At 31.4% G+C, this 17696-nt stretch overlaps 1 pseudogene; it reads left to right on the top strand.

The window, feature by feature from the left end:
• The first annotated feature begins 638 nt into the window (after nucleotides 1–638).
• The window catches only part of LOC147066127 (large ribosomal subunit protein uL30 pseudogene), a 128318-nt pseudogene continuing 111260 nt past the window's right edge, over nucleotides 639–17696 (top strand).

The raw sequence follows: 17696 nt of genomic DNA, 5'->3' as shown, positions 1-17696 counted from the left end.
GTATATCGGATGACCTTGATTTTTTTCTAGCATATGTATATATACCTATATATATATACACATAATCTGTTGTTAACTCTAAATAACTAAATTATCGACGTACCAACTTTTGGCAGTAACCCACGATATAATATAATGATATAAAATAACCTAAAAGCCGTTAAAACTAATAAAAATATGTTCAAAGCCTAGAAATATTAAAAATGGTGATTCGCAAATATAACCGACTTTATAATCCACCTTCCGTTTAATACTACTCTAAAAATTTAAGCTGGATTTGATAGTCTATGAATATGATAGATAATAATGGTAAAGTGTTTAGAGAATAAGAATTAGAACAATATATATATATTTTTTAAATTAAGCTAACCGACTTTGCAACGAATTGTCTGCATTTGTAAACACAATTTAAATACGTACAAATAGGATGTCAATAGTTTTACAGCTGAATAGTTTTCTCAATAAAATGTCTTGGGGTAATATGAAAAGACGCCGCATGAGCAATGAAACACTACTAATATTTTAGCAACATGTCTTTCATTTACTACCGACGCAATTTTGTCTTAAGAGAGGAATTTTCACGGAAAACTTTTGTCCCTGGTATTTCCTACAAAGTCATTGTGAAATAACTGTGGAATATGGCACGCTACATTTTTGGTACTACATGTAGAAAGTAGCACCTTTCTAAGAGATTGTTTCGCAGAATATGTTTTAATATGAAATTAACGCATGGCCTACGTAAGAAGCCTTTTAAGAATATGTTTAGGTTTTAATGTGCGGTGTTTGTAAAATAATAAACTATCGCTTAAAATTTGTTCCGTGCAAATACTTGTTAACAATTAAAATTTTCCATTTGTCTACTTCTAAATAATTAATTTTCAGAATTTTACATTTTTAAATTAAATTTCAGTTATAAAATTTTTTGAAAATTTTACAAAATCTAGTTAGTTACATAATACAAAATGATGTCTAGATTTCAAAACAGAACAGTGTTAAATTATTTATATTATAATATACTTATACATCCTCTCAGAAGCCAAACTAACTCTGTTCACCTGTATTAAAGGTAGATATCAACTAATTAGCGCCTAAGGTTCGTTAAGTCCTCCAGCTATTCAAACAGATCAACAACGCAGTGTTCATCCATCTTAACATGTTGCGCATCTGTGAGCCGTACATCACATGGGGATACTCAAACCTCAAGACAGTCAGAGAGATGATCTACAAGCGTGGTTTTGCCAAGATTTACCACCGCCGTATTACCATCATCTCAAACACCATCATCGAGAAGTACCTCAAGAGGTCCAACATCATCTGCATGGAGGACCGAATTCATAAGCTCTTCACATTTGGCAGTCACTTTAAGTGTGCCTCTAACTTCTTGTGACTCTTCATACAAAACAACTCTATCGGAAAATGGAGAAAGAAAGCCACCAACTACGTAAAAGGTGGAGATTTTAGCAACAGGGAAGACAAAATTAAGTCGTTTGTAAGAAAAATGATCGAAAGATTTTCTATATTATCTATATTATTTTACATACATACTGCATGGTTTGTACGAATAATCGTACCCGTGATCTGTAGGTCATAACATCATAAAAATGGCGACTTGGTTTGACTTGACAATTAAATCTCGGAATAAAGCAATAAAATGAACCTGCTATTGCTACAAGAATGCATATTACTATTTCTCTTAATTAAACACGTTTTCAATAGTTTGGTTTTATATAAATTTTTTGGAGATCAACATAATATTATAAATAATTGAAATGATAAAAACCTCTTTTTGTCATTAATAAAAATATAGGAAAATAATGAACCTAAAAGTCAGCCTTGTACAAAATACAAAATACAAAACGGAACCGCGTAAGTATCGGACGAATGGCCCTTGATTACGACACTTTGTAAATGATTAAATACGTAACAGAACAACCATACTAGGAACAAGCCATAAAATAAAAATAGGTTATTTTTGCACAGAAGTTGTGGTTAACTGTGTCAAAAGCATTGATGAAGTCGGTATCAATTTAATGAACTGTTTACCTAAGTCAACAGATTCTTTATTTATTGATGTTAGTAGTTGACATAAGCAATTAAGTCAGACAAGGTCGATTGTTAAGATAAATCTCAATAAGTAGGGAAATTTAGTATAAAAGTATTATAGTATTTATGGTAGTGAGACATTTTTTAAGAATAAGTATCCTAAATGCGTGTTTCCTAAAGATTTTGATCTATAAATATAAAAATTCTTGTGGGGTAGTCTGTTATGATATTTAAAATTATGTCTCAAGCGCATGAAACTTTGGTTAGTTGGTAAACTCGACATATTAAGATCGCTCAGTTGTCATTCCGTTTTTTTCCATACGCAATTGCAGCCATTTTTTATGTTTATTGTGTATCTTTTTTTTTCTTTTATGCCTTTATGGATACCTCGCATTTACTATCGAGATTTTTTTAAGGAATTTGGCACGCAAACTACTCTACTTGATGCTAGTCAAATAAAAATTATGTCGGCTGAGAGAATATGCCTTATTGAAAACTATTCTTCTACCCGCATAGGGTATTGCTAATTTGAATTCGGTCAGGGCCTATGAAACCGCCTTGCAAAAACCATGGAAAATTCTTTGTAGCGCAAGGCGGTGGTGATTCTGATGAATATTTATTCGTATTGATTGGGAACTGATGACTGCGATTTGTAGCCGAGTTTTTTCCCGGTAAAAGAAATGTCGCATAGGACTGATATTCTGAGCATATATTTATCTATGCGTATCGGTTTTTCATGAATTTTACATGATTTTTCCCCAAAGTCAAAGTGTAGTATTTTTACTGCCTATCTACTCTTTGTGACGAATTGTTTTTTTACACAATCTTCTAATTGGCCTAATAAATGCCATAGCATATGAAATTCTGTGCAAAGCCAGTATAGTCAATTTTATATGTGGACTATTGGTCTTTTTTTAGCTTAAATTTAATTAATCGAAGCTCTTTCTTTATTATAGAAAAAGGTTTTCAACGTTTTTTTTTGTGTTTCCAAATATTTATGATCGGATTGATTTATTATTAATAATGAGTAGAGAATAAAAATGGTGAAAATTATAATAAATAATTTATGAAATATGTGCACAACTTAAGAATTATGCAATCGTGATAAGGATTTTACCGTGTACCATTACAACAGAGCGGTATTTAATATTTTTTTATGTTTGCCGTATTCACTATAATTTTCCATGCGAAAAGCGTACCAAAAGTTAAGTGGAAAATATTTGCGGTGTACGTCACTTGTTTTCTTGACGCTTTAAGTGAAAATTAATTTCCGTCTATTTCAGTCAACACCGTTTCGATGAATAAACTATTAGTTTTGATAAATGAACTTTATTTTCTTACTGCGTAGAGCAAATACATATATTATATCAACATTATGTAATACATAGGTATATTAAACTAGTCCATCATCATTATTTCTAGAGTCTAGTTAACGAATGTGTAACATTATATCAAATAAAATTATTTTCATAACTTACCATGTCGATTAGTAAATTTGTTTAATTATTTTTTGACTATAGTGAAACAACGTCAAAATAATCCATAAATTATATAATTAAACATATTAATGAATAAAAAGGATGATGCTGACTATTCCCTATTTCATAAAAAATCATTATAAATTAATATATTATAAAGTCATATATAAGTAAATATTTGTTGTTATAGTTACAAAAATATTAATGTATTTTAAAACATATATTATTTGAAAACACCTCAATGAAATAATATAACCAAATAGAAAAAAATCTTTATGAAAAAAATACGATGCCCTGCGCAACTCTAATCCACATTCTCTGGATTCGCGCTAATGTGCTCTACCAACTAATCTATATGCGTCCTACCTAATTACGAAGTAATCGTTTTTTTTTTATTCGTAGTATCAATTACCATATTTTTTATCCGGTGTCAGGATCACTCCAAATTTAGTTATAACGTACTTACACTTTATAATAATAAACTATTTTTTATTCAACCAATATATCCTATGATTTAAGAATGTAACATTTTTATTGGAGATGCTTAATAATTGAAAAACACGTCAGTGAAATATACTAGTACTAGCATAAATCTTTATGAAAAAGTAATTAAAGTAAAATTAATCAAAATAACTTTGTTTTTAAAACCATTATACTGTCATAGATTATGCTAAGTTTCACGCAGGACTCTAGCCCGTGTAACAAATGTTTTTTTTTATGGTGGTGACTGTTCATTTAATTAATAAATATATTCATGTTGTTCTCTGTTCTAACTAGATGCAATGAAATGTAAATACATACACATGTTATCTTCTTGGTCAATCCATCTTGACCACCTTGGAATTCCATCATCTTCTGAGCAACTAAGACTTTATACCCCTCTTGGTTACTTGTTTCTCTCAAGGCAGAGTGAACGCTGCCCCCAGTAAGCTCCATCATCTTCCTCTGCTTTGCCTTCCCTGTTTTATCTGTTTTAAATATATTATGTGCTATATATTATATTTTATTCATTTACATTCTATATCTCAGCACTCCGGATAATTGCCTGGGTCGCCATATTCAGACGCCGACCCTGAATTTACACTACTTTCAAGTATTACACTACATATAATGTTTTACTATATTAATTTTTCAAGAGCAAGCAATGGCGTAATAGTGTAAAGAATTCGCTTGAACTGATTTAGAAAGTGCAACTGCACGTGCCGCTGTTGTTAAATTGCCAGAAATAAGGAATGACTGTTGAGTGTGGTTTCCGAGTCTTCCACAACTGAAATAACGAAAGTTTTAATCCAATAACTTTCCATGTAACGCAAAAACATTATTCGCGAATAAATCTTTCGCATTAGTTCCTTACAATTCTAGCAATAACATAATTTTTCTTTAAAAGTTCACTTATCTCGCAAACATTCTGACTTCCGTGAATGATAACAAAATGTTACGGAAATATTTTTGCGAAACAACAAACTTGTAAAACTATTTATTTCTTTCTTTATTACTATTGTGAGCCAATATAATACTGTCTCGTCGACTGAATACTGGATAACTTTTATTCGTATACTTAAGATTTTTTTAAACATTAAGTACTTACCTAACTATGTACCACTACTTTTAACATAACTATTATATTATATACTTTCAAACAAGAAGTCTTCTAGTCTACGTGTTAAAACTGCGAACTAACAATCTCCTCCAGTGCAGCTGATCATATTTCCGTTTCAAAATGAGGAACGACCCTAAATTAATCATTTAAATATAAGCTTCCGTAGTGTACGGATCTGTCAATTTACGTATTTTGAAGCTTTTTATAATAAAAATATATCTAAAAACTATCAAGAGCGACGTTAGAATTATTATTAGTAAACTTTTGGCGTCTGTCACTAGAATTCTGCTACATGCGATTACAACAACTTCCTGTTATCGCCAATTTCTTGTTGTCGGACAATACATAGGAACATTTTTTTAAATATTTTAATCTATTAATTTGATAAATTAATTGCTAATATAGGAAATACACTATTTAATACAGAGTTATTATTATCACTACTTCAATCACATAAATAAACATTTATAATCGTCGTAATGACGTGTTTGTAAAGTTATACTACTCGACCATGCTCCAGCATCGGAGTAAGACAAGAATATAGTAACACAATTTCCTTTAATTGTTATTTTGGCAATGATTCAAAGTGCAAGATGAACCACCATGCTGGAATTTATACCGTTTACTACGGGGGGTATGAAATACCTACAGGCGGAATCTGGACTCTAGACCAGTGCTCCGCAACCTTTTCCCACCCACGGCACACCAAAGGTATTCTCAGAATTAACACGTAAAACAATTTATACACAAAAATATGGACCCCATACCCTGAAGAGGGATCCCAGCCCAAGATCTTTGGCGGGCCCCCTTACCTATCGCTAAGATTAAAGACAGTGTGATAATCTAAAATAGCGTCTTTCAAATAGTGTTCGAGGTAAAATTAATGGTATTGATTTTATGTTTAGCGATTTTTTGTATGGTTATATTATATTATTATAATTAGTGTTAGTTAGTTGTCGGGTGAGGAATAATTATTTGTCGAGTATTGACACAATTATGATAAATTGTATCCTACAATCACATGTTTTGAAATATTAATACCTGCGTAGTAAAATAGCTAATTTTAATCTAATAATTTTGACTCGAAAATGGGAGCTGAACTGCGATAGCCTTGTCGGAAATCCGAAATCCAGAAAATAGCCAATGGATCATCGGCGAAGTTCAGTTTTAGCGTCCCGTCGTTTATCAATTCAAAAAATTCCTCTCGAATTTATAGGAAAAGCGCTTCTATAGAATTTTCGGCATTGGTTGCAAAGGGGTTTCATATCCTGTGGCATTGATTGTATGAAAGTACTGATGAAATTTCTTTTGCAGCTAGTTAACTGTTTTTGAGACAGATCCAAAATTAATTGCTTCTTTTCAATGGTGGTCTGGTAGTTCCTTTGGAACATTTGTAGAGAACCTTGTCTTAAATCTTTCTGCCAAAGCAAAGTTTATTTTTGAATTCTTCTAATTTATCAGAGCACGTCAATATATTTTCATTTTGACCTTGCTTTATTTTATTAAGTTCATGCAGGTGCTCAAATATATTACCAGCAATGTACGCAAATTTGGCAATTGCACCGCGGCACACCTAGCATCGTCTCGCGGCACACCGGTTGCGGAGCACTGTTCTATACTATAATATGATTCAGACACGTGAGGGGCCTCTTTATGATCATTGCGGTGTCTGCTCGCAAGCTTGAGTATTTGTGAGAAGGTCTGATGAACGTACCCCCAAAATTCGTAAGAAAAGACGAGTCTAAATATTTTAAATCTGACACTTTTCCCATATCTAACAACTGCAAGCCTATATAGAATTCACTTGCGAAAGTTTAGTAGATTACATAAATGTATTCCCTATAATACCATATCTAGAGTCTGTGAGTCTGTCTTCTATAAGCTGGCATGCCGGTTTCCCCCCCCGCTTCAGCATCCATCTCGTTCCCTCCCATTGAAAACTTGCAACAGTTGAACGCGATGGCACAATGCTTTCCGTGTGACGTGTACGCCAGTTTATAGATAACAGACTCTACATAATATTTTTTAACGTGTAATATTTAATAAAACTTTGATTTTATTTATATTGTTCTGTTCGTTACAGTTTGACAATGCGTAATTATAAGTACCCACCTAAATCTTCTACTTGAAATAACTATAAAATGAAATATATATACACACATTTTATTAAATACAATATATTTAATACATTAAAATAACTAAGTCACCTACGTTTTGTGGATTTCAATGTTGTCATCTTAATAGAACCAAATGATCTCCAAAATTTGACACAAAAACTAGAAGACAAAATCAATAATATTATATAGGTTTAAAAATGAAAGTACATATTGTAATACTCATAATCATTATCCACACGACTGATCCAAAGATAATTGCAATCAGTGGTGTCCAACTCGATCAAATATACAACTACCTACATCTATCTCGAACAAGTATCCATAGATGGTGGTGTGAATGACTAACTTATCCTTTGAACAAAGTTAGCGTAGAGTGCATTCAAATTTATGAACGTCATTTTCTATAGCGACATCCCAGTACCTCAAGTGAATGTATGATTCCAGTGCAAAACCTCTTTGTAACAAAGAATTTTAGAACTTAAGAGTTGCACAAAGTGACATGGGGATGTGAATGTTGGGCATCAAGCGTAAAAACAGAATAAGGATCGATTAGGTAACCTTTAAATGTATATGGGCCAGACACGATAGTCATAATTGCGATAAGTAATCCAGTAATACTCTGGTGATATAAGATGATTCTGAACTGACGTTGGATTGACGAAATATGAAGAGTCAGGACTAGGGATTCCAATCCTGAAACTTTCGGGATTGATTTTTTATCATTTTTTATGGAAAATAAAATAAAAACGAAAATATAACAGAAAAAATACTTTTAATAACAAATAACTACATTAGAAATAAACTGAGTTTGAATGAAGTTTAATTTAAAACAATGTGTAAGTTGCCGATTCATTTTATTTTTTCACATAAATTAATAAAAATGAGAAAGATTGGAAAAAACGATGCTTCGCACTTTTGACAAAGTAATTCCACCATGATCTCATACGTTTTACGGCAGTTCCATATTTGGCTGACTAATTAGATTTATGAAGCGGAAAGGCCATACGTACACCATGATTTGCTTTACTATTTTAAATCTCGCTAACCCATCCATTAAGTATTTACCATCAGAAACAGCAATCTCATATTAAATTCACATTATTATTTATATTAAAATATTATTTACTACAATAAAATTATGTATTTTCAAGATTGAACGTTTACAATATTAACAATAAATGTCTTAAATAATGTTATTTGTAAATATGAAATTTTTATAGTAACAATGGAAAAAATGCCAATCCCGGGACCAGTGCCGGGATCCCGGGATTGTCAAATTGTAATCCCGAAATCCCGGGATCAGAATTTTGGCTCGAGATTGGATTACCTAGTCAGGACGCTTTCATGGTGCAGTGCGTAAGGCGCTGGCCTTTCATCGGTTTCAAATGTGGTTTTCTCAAAGCATGGGTGTTTGTGATTATTTCACTTCTATTACTAAATACACTACTGACATTGGGCCTCAAGGTATGTTGTTGTGTTAAAAAGAATGTATGGCAGAAAATAACAACACATCTAAAAGAGTGGATTTAGTTCAATGATGCCTTTATCCAATCGTAGATTGAAACAGGCTGATGATGGTGAATGTTTTTGTTATGAAATACTTTCGCTATTTGCAATAAAAATAATTTAAATAACTCTTGGTTATTTAGGAAATGCGTTGTAAAATAAATACAAAATACCCAATAAAATTGGTACGATATATCATTTTTTTTCGATAAAGGCTTCGATAGGCACCGCCGTGTCTCATGGACCTTATTATTGAGATGTGTAATATCTCAGAGCACATGTGACATCTTTTGAGAAATACTTCAAAATATATTATAGCCATGAATAGAACCCGCGGGAGATATTTGTTTGAAAAATGAATTCGTAAAAATGCTATTGGCGCGCAAAGGTGTGTTCTAAGTTCGAGAATTTGTCTTTCAAAATGAAAAAAGATGAGGGGCATGAGGCGACTGAGAATTTTCCGAGCCGGCGCATGAAAATTCCTGATATTTTTTTGACATAGGTTTGTGTATCTACCCAATACACACTCAATCTTTTATGCATACCTTTCGATTTGTCGTTCCTGCGAAACCGATCGAATTTTGTAACGCGCTGACATGTTTACATAATTTGTTTTCCTGCCAACAGCGCAATTGAGATATTGCTTAGTTGACTGTAATCGTTGTTTTTTGACAACTGAAATATATTATTGTAAACTACATACCTACTCATTATCCTCCAGAAACTTAGGGTGTGATTTATAGGATAACGACGACATTATGTACACCTACATAACGATGAAAATTATGCATAAATGAAAATCGGTCCCGAGCAAAACTTGAAAAGGCAAGAATAATAATATATGGATACAGCTTCAATACTGTGATCATACTGAAATTAGATTTGATATAAATGAAAAGGATTTCAAATTATTTTTAATTTTTTAGAACAATCGATCATATTTTTTTAAATTAAATATACCTAACATGATTAAAACTTGGAATTATTAAAAAAAAAGGTCCCACATTTGAAATAACTTATCATAGGGATATACTTATATAGTCACAAAACGGCATATAATATAAGATGTTATCCTAAAAAAATACATTTTATAACTTTTTTAATTGAGTTTGCCTCAAAACCTTTAATGAAAATTAACAAAAAATATATTGGTACGTATTAACACGAAATGGTTTTTGTAAGTTTTTTTATAATAATATGTATAAATTATCTAATGACGTGTTAACGAAAAATATATAGATAACTGGAGTATGTAGAAGATATAAAATTATTACTAGATAAATATAATATGTTATTTTTCATAACAACGTACTAACATAATATAAAAAGTAAGTACATATAAATCTAAATACTATCAGTAAGTATGCATAAGTGAGTAAGTATGTAAAATATATCACTTAGTCTTTTAAATATTATCTCAATAGTACCCAAAACAGCGATCGTTTTACCTCTCTGGATTTTTATGCTTATTTGCTTTATCGTGTACTTGTTTGGCTGCTACTCATCAGTGCTGTCAGTCAACCAACGACAAATCTTTACCACGGTCCTCAAAGCAGTGAGTATCCAGGCTCTAAATATCTTAACCCGAGGGACAGACTATATAATTACGCATGCTAATTAGATTGTATTTACATGATGTGATCATATCGCAATTATATTAATAAATAAGTAGGATTAATACGAAATAAATTCATTTTGTTATCGTGGGTCCAAGGGTTTGAATTCTGTGTCTGGAAAATACACATTTTTTTTTTAAATGTGTTTTGAGTCATATTATGGATCTAGTCAGTTGAGCAAGTAACTAACATCCATTTCTTGTAAAAACAAAAATTTGTTTATACAAATTTTTACTCTGTGGAAAATCTTATTAGTATCAGACATGGTCAAAAAATACTTTATTTGATATAACATTATAATTAATTACAGTAGGTAACAAAATACTTACAATGACAAATTGAAAAAAATCAACATCAGATAAACAAAAACCTTCATTAATTATACCGACTTGTGTTAATATATTACGAAAATATTTATATAGAGGTACTATAATAATAGTTGTATGGGTACTACGTATTTAAGTAAATATTAATGTAAATTAGTATTATTAAATCCAATACTTCACGCTTAACACAGAGAATACAAAACCCTTGGCGAGAATAATTTTGGAATTAGTTATAAGTTAACGAATTCAGTATGTAAATCATTTCCAAAAACTATTCATGAAATTCTAAGCTGGTATTATGTCAAATTTAAATTATTGAACTAGTTAATATTAAATAACTTTATATGCGAAACAAATAAAATAAAGTTGTAGGCAATTGTCAAAGTCAGCCCCCGGTTAACGTACTAGTAAATTATTAAAATAGCTGCAATGTAATTCGGTGCATCTTCAATTACAAATCTAAGTGTCTCTATATTATTTTATATGCAAGACTATGCAGTTGCTTCATGTTAACTTATCTAATAGCATTAGTGTTTCGCTTACTTTGGTCCTTGGTGACCTGGCTTCAAGCGTTCTAGCACTTGCAAAACAATCTTAATAACAAATTCTCAAGCCAAACACCCAAAGCTCGCATGAACTTAACAAAGTACCATTAGAATGCAATATAGAAATTGGTTAGTTTTCAATTTAAATAGCTCGTTAATAACTGTAATTGATTTATTAATGTTTCAGTTCTGTTAATGGTATTATGTTTCAACTTAGGTATTTAACTAAATTGATGTAAGTACTTAACTATTTACAATAAGTATCTTCTGTTATTTAACCCTAAAAGCATAAGTTACCTACTTTGTTTTTAATGCTGCAATGTTTAAACAATACAAAGTACATACCTACCTAAATAAATAAATAATTTTATTAGTTAGCTAACAGATGCTACACCTGTGTATGCGAAAGGGCCTGAGTCTCAATTATGGTATAGCTAAAACTGTATTTAATTTTCATAATTGTGGTGAATAACGATTTTATTTTAGAGTACAGTGCGCCGTATGATAGCACGAATTTGTACCTGCTGTCTGCCTTCTCGGAATTTGACCTGCTTGGTCCATCTAGGACGGTATATGTAAATCAGTCTACAGTAGTACTAAAGGTGATTTGTGGGTGTATTCTAATGTTAGCAAATAATACTACTACAACTGCAAGCTACGTTTACCATGCCATGGTGCCCCTGTATACATGAATTATCTATAGTCGGTTACAATTTACAATTATTAAATTTGATCCTAACATAAAACACAAAAGAAGCTAAATCTTAGCAAGAATACCAGAAGCTAGTTCCTGACTAATTTCCGAATTTAGTAACACTATACTTTGTATAGAACCAATTTTTAAATATCAATAAATAATTTAAAGTAACGTGTAAAATCTGGTATGGTATTTTTAATCAAAATGTTGGTAGCTAATAAAATTCAAATAACAGTTAGTAATAAATTAAAGAGATACCCTGCATAATCTGGTATGCCTCAGTTATTGTATTCCTCATTATTGAGATTTGTGAGTTCTTTAAAATGTCATTAAATCTTTCCAGCACTCTGCCGTCCAAACATCTTAAGGTATTTCAAAGTCCGCAGCGTTCTTTACATGGTAGCGCTATCGAATAGAAAAGCTTCTTTGCCCGCGTCAACCCTTGATCTTTTGACTTCCTTGACTTCTTACACCGTAAAGTTAAAAATATTGTATACTGATTAATAAAACTAGCCGTAAAAGTAAAGGTAACAAGTCGTTATTACTACAATACTTTTTGTATTCTTTCATTCTTTTTATTCTTTTGTATCTTGACTCAATAGTTATATGAGGTAATAATAAATTCATTCTAAATAATAATTATGCATATAAAGCAGGTGTGAGAGTAGAGGATTTCCCGCGTCTGGACATCAGGAACGAAAAAATACAAAATATTTATACGAGTGGAATTTTACTTTATCTTCTCCTTCGATCAGTGTTTATTATACTATTTTAACGCGACTAGTATTAAATATAAGACAGCATGTATAACACAAAAGGGCATCAAATAATCTAATATTATGACCAGTAGGCTACGTAGATTTGTAATTCGTAGGTGAGAACCAGTCGTTATACCTTTAGGCTAGGTGTTCATCGCTAGAATTATACCGGGAAAAGTGATAGGGTTCATTTTTTAAGCGACAATAATCTATAAGTGGTAGGAGGGGTGAATGTGTAAGTTAGTGGCATCTGCTGGGTTTTGTTAAACCTACCACCTTAATTAAAAAATTAAAAGTAAACTAAAAATGGGAGAAATTTGTAGCATCGTATGGGGAGCGGGATAGTCCTGACTCTCTATTATAGCACAGGGTACTTAACGTCAGCAAACAGCAGGCCAGTCCAAATTTTTTCTTAACTTCCTTCTTTAAGTACAACGGTGCATGGTTGCAGCATCAGTCCCGTGCGGCTCCGTCTCGGGACGGAATGAGCACTTAAAATCACTTCTTTTCGACACGTTTATAGCATCATGGAAGGCGGACGTGCATATCCACGGCTGTACATACATGACGAGTAGTGATGGGAACCTAGATAGCACCCATACAATTTGTCTGTATGCGCGCACCTACACGAGATCGACAATCAATCAATGGAGTTTTACGATGTCATGAATCAAAATATATCGATAGATATTAAGTAGGTAGTAATATATTATACTGTATCTGGTTATATGCATTGTATAATATTATGTGAAAACTGTATGCAAATATACGCGATAATTCACATTTGTGAGAGTTTATTTGTACAGCATTTAAAGTAAAACCGTCTCAGATTTGTATATGAAGTCTGAAATATAAATAAAAGCATGAATCATTTCACCAGGAACAGTCGTCAGCTGCATTTGACAGAGGAACCGGAAAAACTTTCATCGCAACCTACATGCTTACATAAAACAGATAAATTTCTAATATACTGGGTATATTTGACTTTTCAAATATTCTTCTACACACAATAATTGCTTACCCATAAACAAATATGTAGTAGACAAATAAATATTATACGATATTATAATAGAGCAGTGTTTCCCAACCGCCGGTCCGCAGATAATTTCTGACGGTCCGTAAATAGTGTTTTCGCCCATTTTAAAACGCTTTTATGCCAAAATTCAAAGCAAATCGTAATTCAAAAAATTAAATATATAAATATTATTATAATCTAATGCTTCTCTGGTGTTGAGATATAAAATACAAACATTTTTTCTATCACTCAATTAAAATTTGTATTGACCCGATTTTTGACAAAATACATATTCACATGATAAGACTTTTATGGCTATGTCAGTAATAAAAACTAAATGGTTGTCAATGAAGAGCTTCGTCTCTCCGATACAACACATACAAATATTCTTGCAAAGATGCAGCAGCAGATATTGCACTATTATTAACAATTTATTTAAAGATTGATTTCTGATTAACAATATAATTTTCATGGTACATTTTTTTGTGTTAATAATCAGACTTATATATTATGATACTCGTACTTCTATCAGTTATAATGCAAGATTTAAAAACTAATAAAAAATATTTTATAAATAATAGTTTTTGATTTGCATTAGCGGTCCGCAAAATATTCCAAGTCTTCTCTTGCCCTTGGAGGTTGTGTACATAGCCCGTCTTGCTGGTATATTCTCCGGCATTCTTTGCACATAGCAGATCCAGCGCAGCACATATGACACGTAATATTTTTGCACCTATAAAGTGTGTACAGCTACTAACAGGGATGGAATATATTATATAGCATAATTTTTGAGAATAGATCCCGTGAAATAAACAATTTGTGGCTTGTGGTACTGACAATTGGTGTGTTTATAAAAATAAAAGAAAACTTTGCCTGTATCCATTTTAAGTAGCAAAATAATTTGGTGGAAGTAGTATATAGAGATAGATAAGAGAACGCACCAAGCAGCTTCTCAACAGGCTGAGAGTGAAGAAATAACGTTGGACCTGGCTCGGCCATGTGCTGTGGATGCCAGAAGAGAACCTGAACCTGGCTTGCCTGTTTTTCAAGCCAACCGGAATTCGGCGTCCTGGAAGGCCACTAAATACTACCTATAGAGTGTATACAGCGGAGCTATGGAATGCTGGTTTGACCTGGAACGAAGCAAGAAGACTGGCGGGAGACAGGGATTTTTGTAGGCGCCGCGTGGTGTCCATATATTCCAACTAAGGGGCGAATATGGCAGAAGAAGAAGAAGTATATCTGATGACTTTACTTAAACAATTTTAGACTAAAAATAATGTGGGTCGGCATTTCACTTACGATGGAAATTTGCCCAGAATATAATATGACTGGGAAACTGTGTCTAGTTTAATGTTTAAAAAAAACTTCAAAAACTCATTCAAATAATTCGTATTCTTAGAGTGTCACAAAAAAAAACTTTAGGTATGAAGTGAGCCGTAATATAAAAAAGTTTGAAAACCACTCACATATGCAATAAGTATGACTAAGTGTAAGGCTCTTAGGTGTTATCTACTAAAAATAAAATCACATTCAATAAGTGTACAATGCTTATAAAACTTACTGTTGGTATTCCATTAATATAACAACAACAATAGCGCTGCCTTTCTATTATATCTTTGTGTAAAAAGGATTTCATCCCTTAAAAATAAAATATCTCGACAAGACTTTCTGAATTATATCTGAAAGCCTAAAGATGGTCCATCTCTTATATTAAATTTAATAAAATAGCTATTCGCGTTCATCATGCAAGAATTTGGGAGTTGGAATTTACCATCCCGAAATACTCATTTGTGATTTGATTACAATCAGGAGTAAATTTTCATTATCTATAATCTTTTACCTACCGACAAATATCATGTTGAAGCTCCCGGAGCTAGGCTAAGATTCAACATTTTCACAAAGGAGATTGTCTTAAACCGGATATTGATTCGACGACTGGCGTAAAAGCCTTAAGCTAAATATTAGATGTGACGTAAGAGCCAATTACTTTGTTATGTTTAAAGAATTACTAAAAAACAAAAGAATTTTATTTAGTAATATGATCCGTATACTTTATATTTAATATACCGTAAACGAACACCTACGTATTTAAAATATTTTTTTTTTTTTTTTTTTTTTTTTCGACCATGTCCGATCCTGATAGGATCATATGGGCCTCCACAGAGTGGAGGTTTGTATTGACAGATTTTTGTTTTTTTTTTTTACGAGAAATGGATGTCAGCCACTTGCTCAACCTATTAGGTCCATACCCTGACACACACAAATTGAAAAACATTTTTTTTTTGTACTTGCCAGACCCAGGATTCGAACCTGGGACCCACGGCTTTGTAGTCCAACGCTTATGCCGCGCGGCCACCGCAATGAATTAAATTATCACAATAATTCTATTTTTAATATTTTATTGTTTTGTAATAAAATACTTAAAACCAGTATTAGAAAATGCCATTTACGTACCTACCCTAATTAAAATATTATTATATAATAATAGCAGTCAGAAACTACTTCATATGCAAGAAAATGTGGTTGTGGTGTAATATTTGGTAGTGAAAAATAAAATTAAATATGATTTAGGGTAAATTTGGAATTTTTGTTTTAATATTAGGTACATAAAAGTGAAATAATAATTATAATAATACATACTTAATCTTTGTACCTTAGAGCTTTAACTCTGGAAGTCACATATTCAATATTTCGCAGGAGAGCAGTTTTAACAGAGTAAATCTAATCTAGTTAAAATTCTCATTCGTGTTCGAACTAAAACTCCCTATATTGGACTTCAGCACTTTTGCAATTATTAATCGTTTTGCTAGAGCTTAAAGTAAATCAAATTAAATTGGACATCCACTTTTTCAGTTCTAAAGTATAATAATTGGACTACCGTCGTTTTAGAAGTAGTAAGTATTTCGAAAACCATGTGACATTGGACTCCATTTTTTTGTGGATAGGTATAGATTTAAATCTGCATACTTCACTCGAAAATGATAAAAATCTGACTTTACCACTTTTAACTCTAAGGTACAGATCTATTAACATGTATTAGTAAATAAGTTAATAACGTTAAGCTTGCCCACTCAAAGCAATATTTGTTAGATAATCAATAATAATATTATTGATTAAAATTAATAATAAATCGTTAAAAATAATTATTTACCATTTGATAGTAAAAAATATAATTAATGGACTGTATTTTTAATAGTACATAAAAGTAGATAATTGTTTACATAGATTATTTAACAAAGTATTTTTTTTATACCTACGTCGAATAATTCACAAGATTTAAGAATGTCGCATTCTTCTACCAAACATACATAGCTTTGTTTTTTTTTTTTAATCTAGTGGTAAAATATTTCTCAGAAGTGTCTTAAAATTATGTATGTATATAATATATTATTACTATATAATAATTAATTTAAAATTTAATATTGTTCTCTGCCCACTCCACACGTAATTTTGTTAGATACCTAAGCAATTCATTATATTTTATTTATCGTAGATCGACATAAAATACATTTTTAAAGATCTGTGGAGAAAAGTTGTTCTGCTGATTCAATAATAATTCTATCACGTGCCTGCAAGTAGATCCGATAGGTTTGAAAATTCACATTTTCACTAATGATTAAACAATAATACGTTTAAAAATGACATTTCCTGATATACGAGAATAAATAATTGACACACAAGCGTAAATTGTACCCAAATCACAGTAGATGGAAGCTACTTTTGTTTTTTTTAATCTTGTATAAAACGAGTGGGATATAAAAATAATGCGTTTTGAATTTGGAATAGTTCCATTATATAAACATAAATTTCAAAAAATAACCCCCACACTTTAGATAAGAACTTATAGTATATATTTGATCCACATAATTTATTATATAAGTACTAAAAGTATGGATGAAATAGGTCATAATAAATATTAAACTATTATACATAGTTATAATATTGTGTGGTTTTATTTTACTTAACAAATTGTGACGATAATAAAAAAATGT

This window comes from Rhyacophila brunnea, unplaced genomic scaffold, assembly GCF_057557595.1.
Source record: "Rhyacophila brunnea isolate RB1 unplaced genomic scaffold, BYU_Rbru_1.0 scaffold_5, whole genome shotgun sequence".
Classification (NCBI taxonomy): Eukaryota; Metazoa; Arthropoda; class Insecta; order Trichoptera; family Rhyacophilidae; genus Rhyacophila; species Rhyacophila brunnea.
This window is presented reverse-complemented; position numbering and strand designations above follow the sequence as displayed.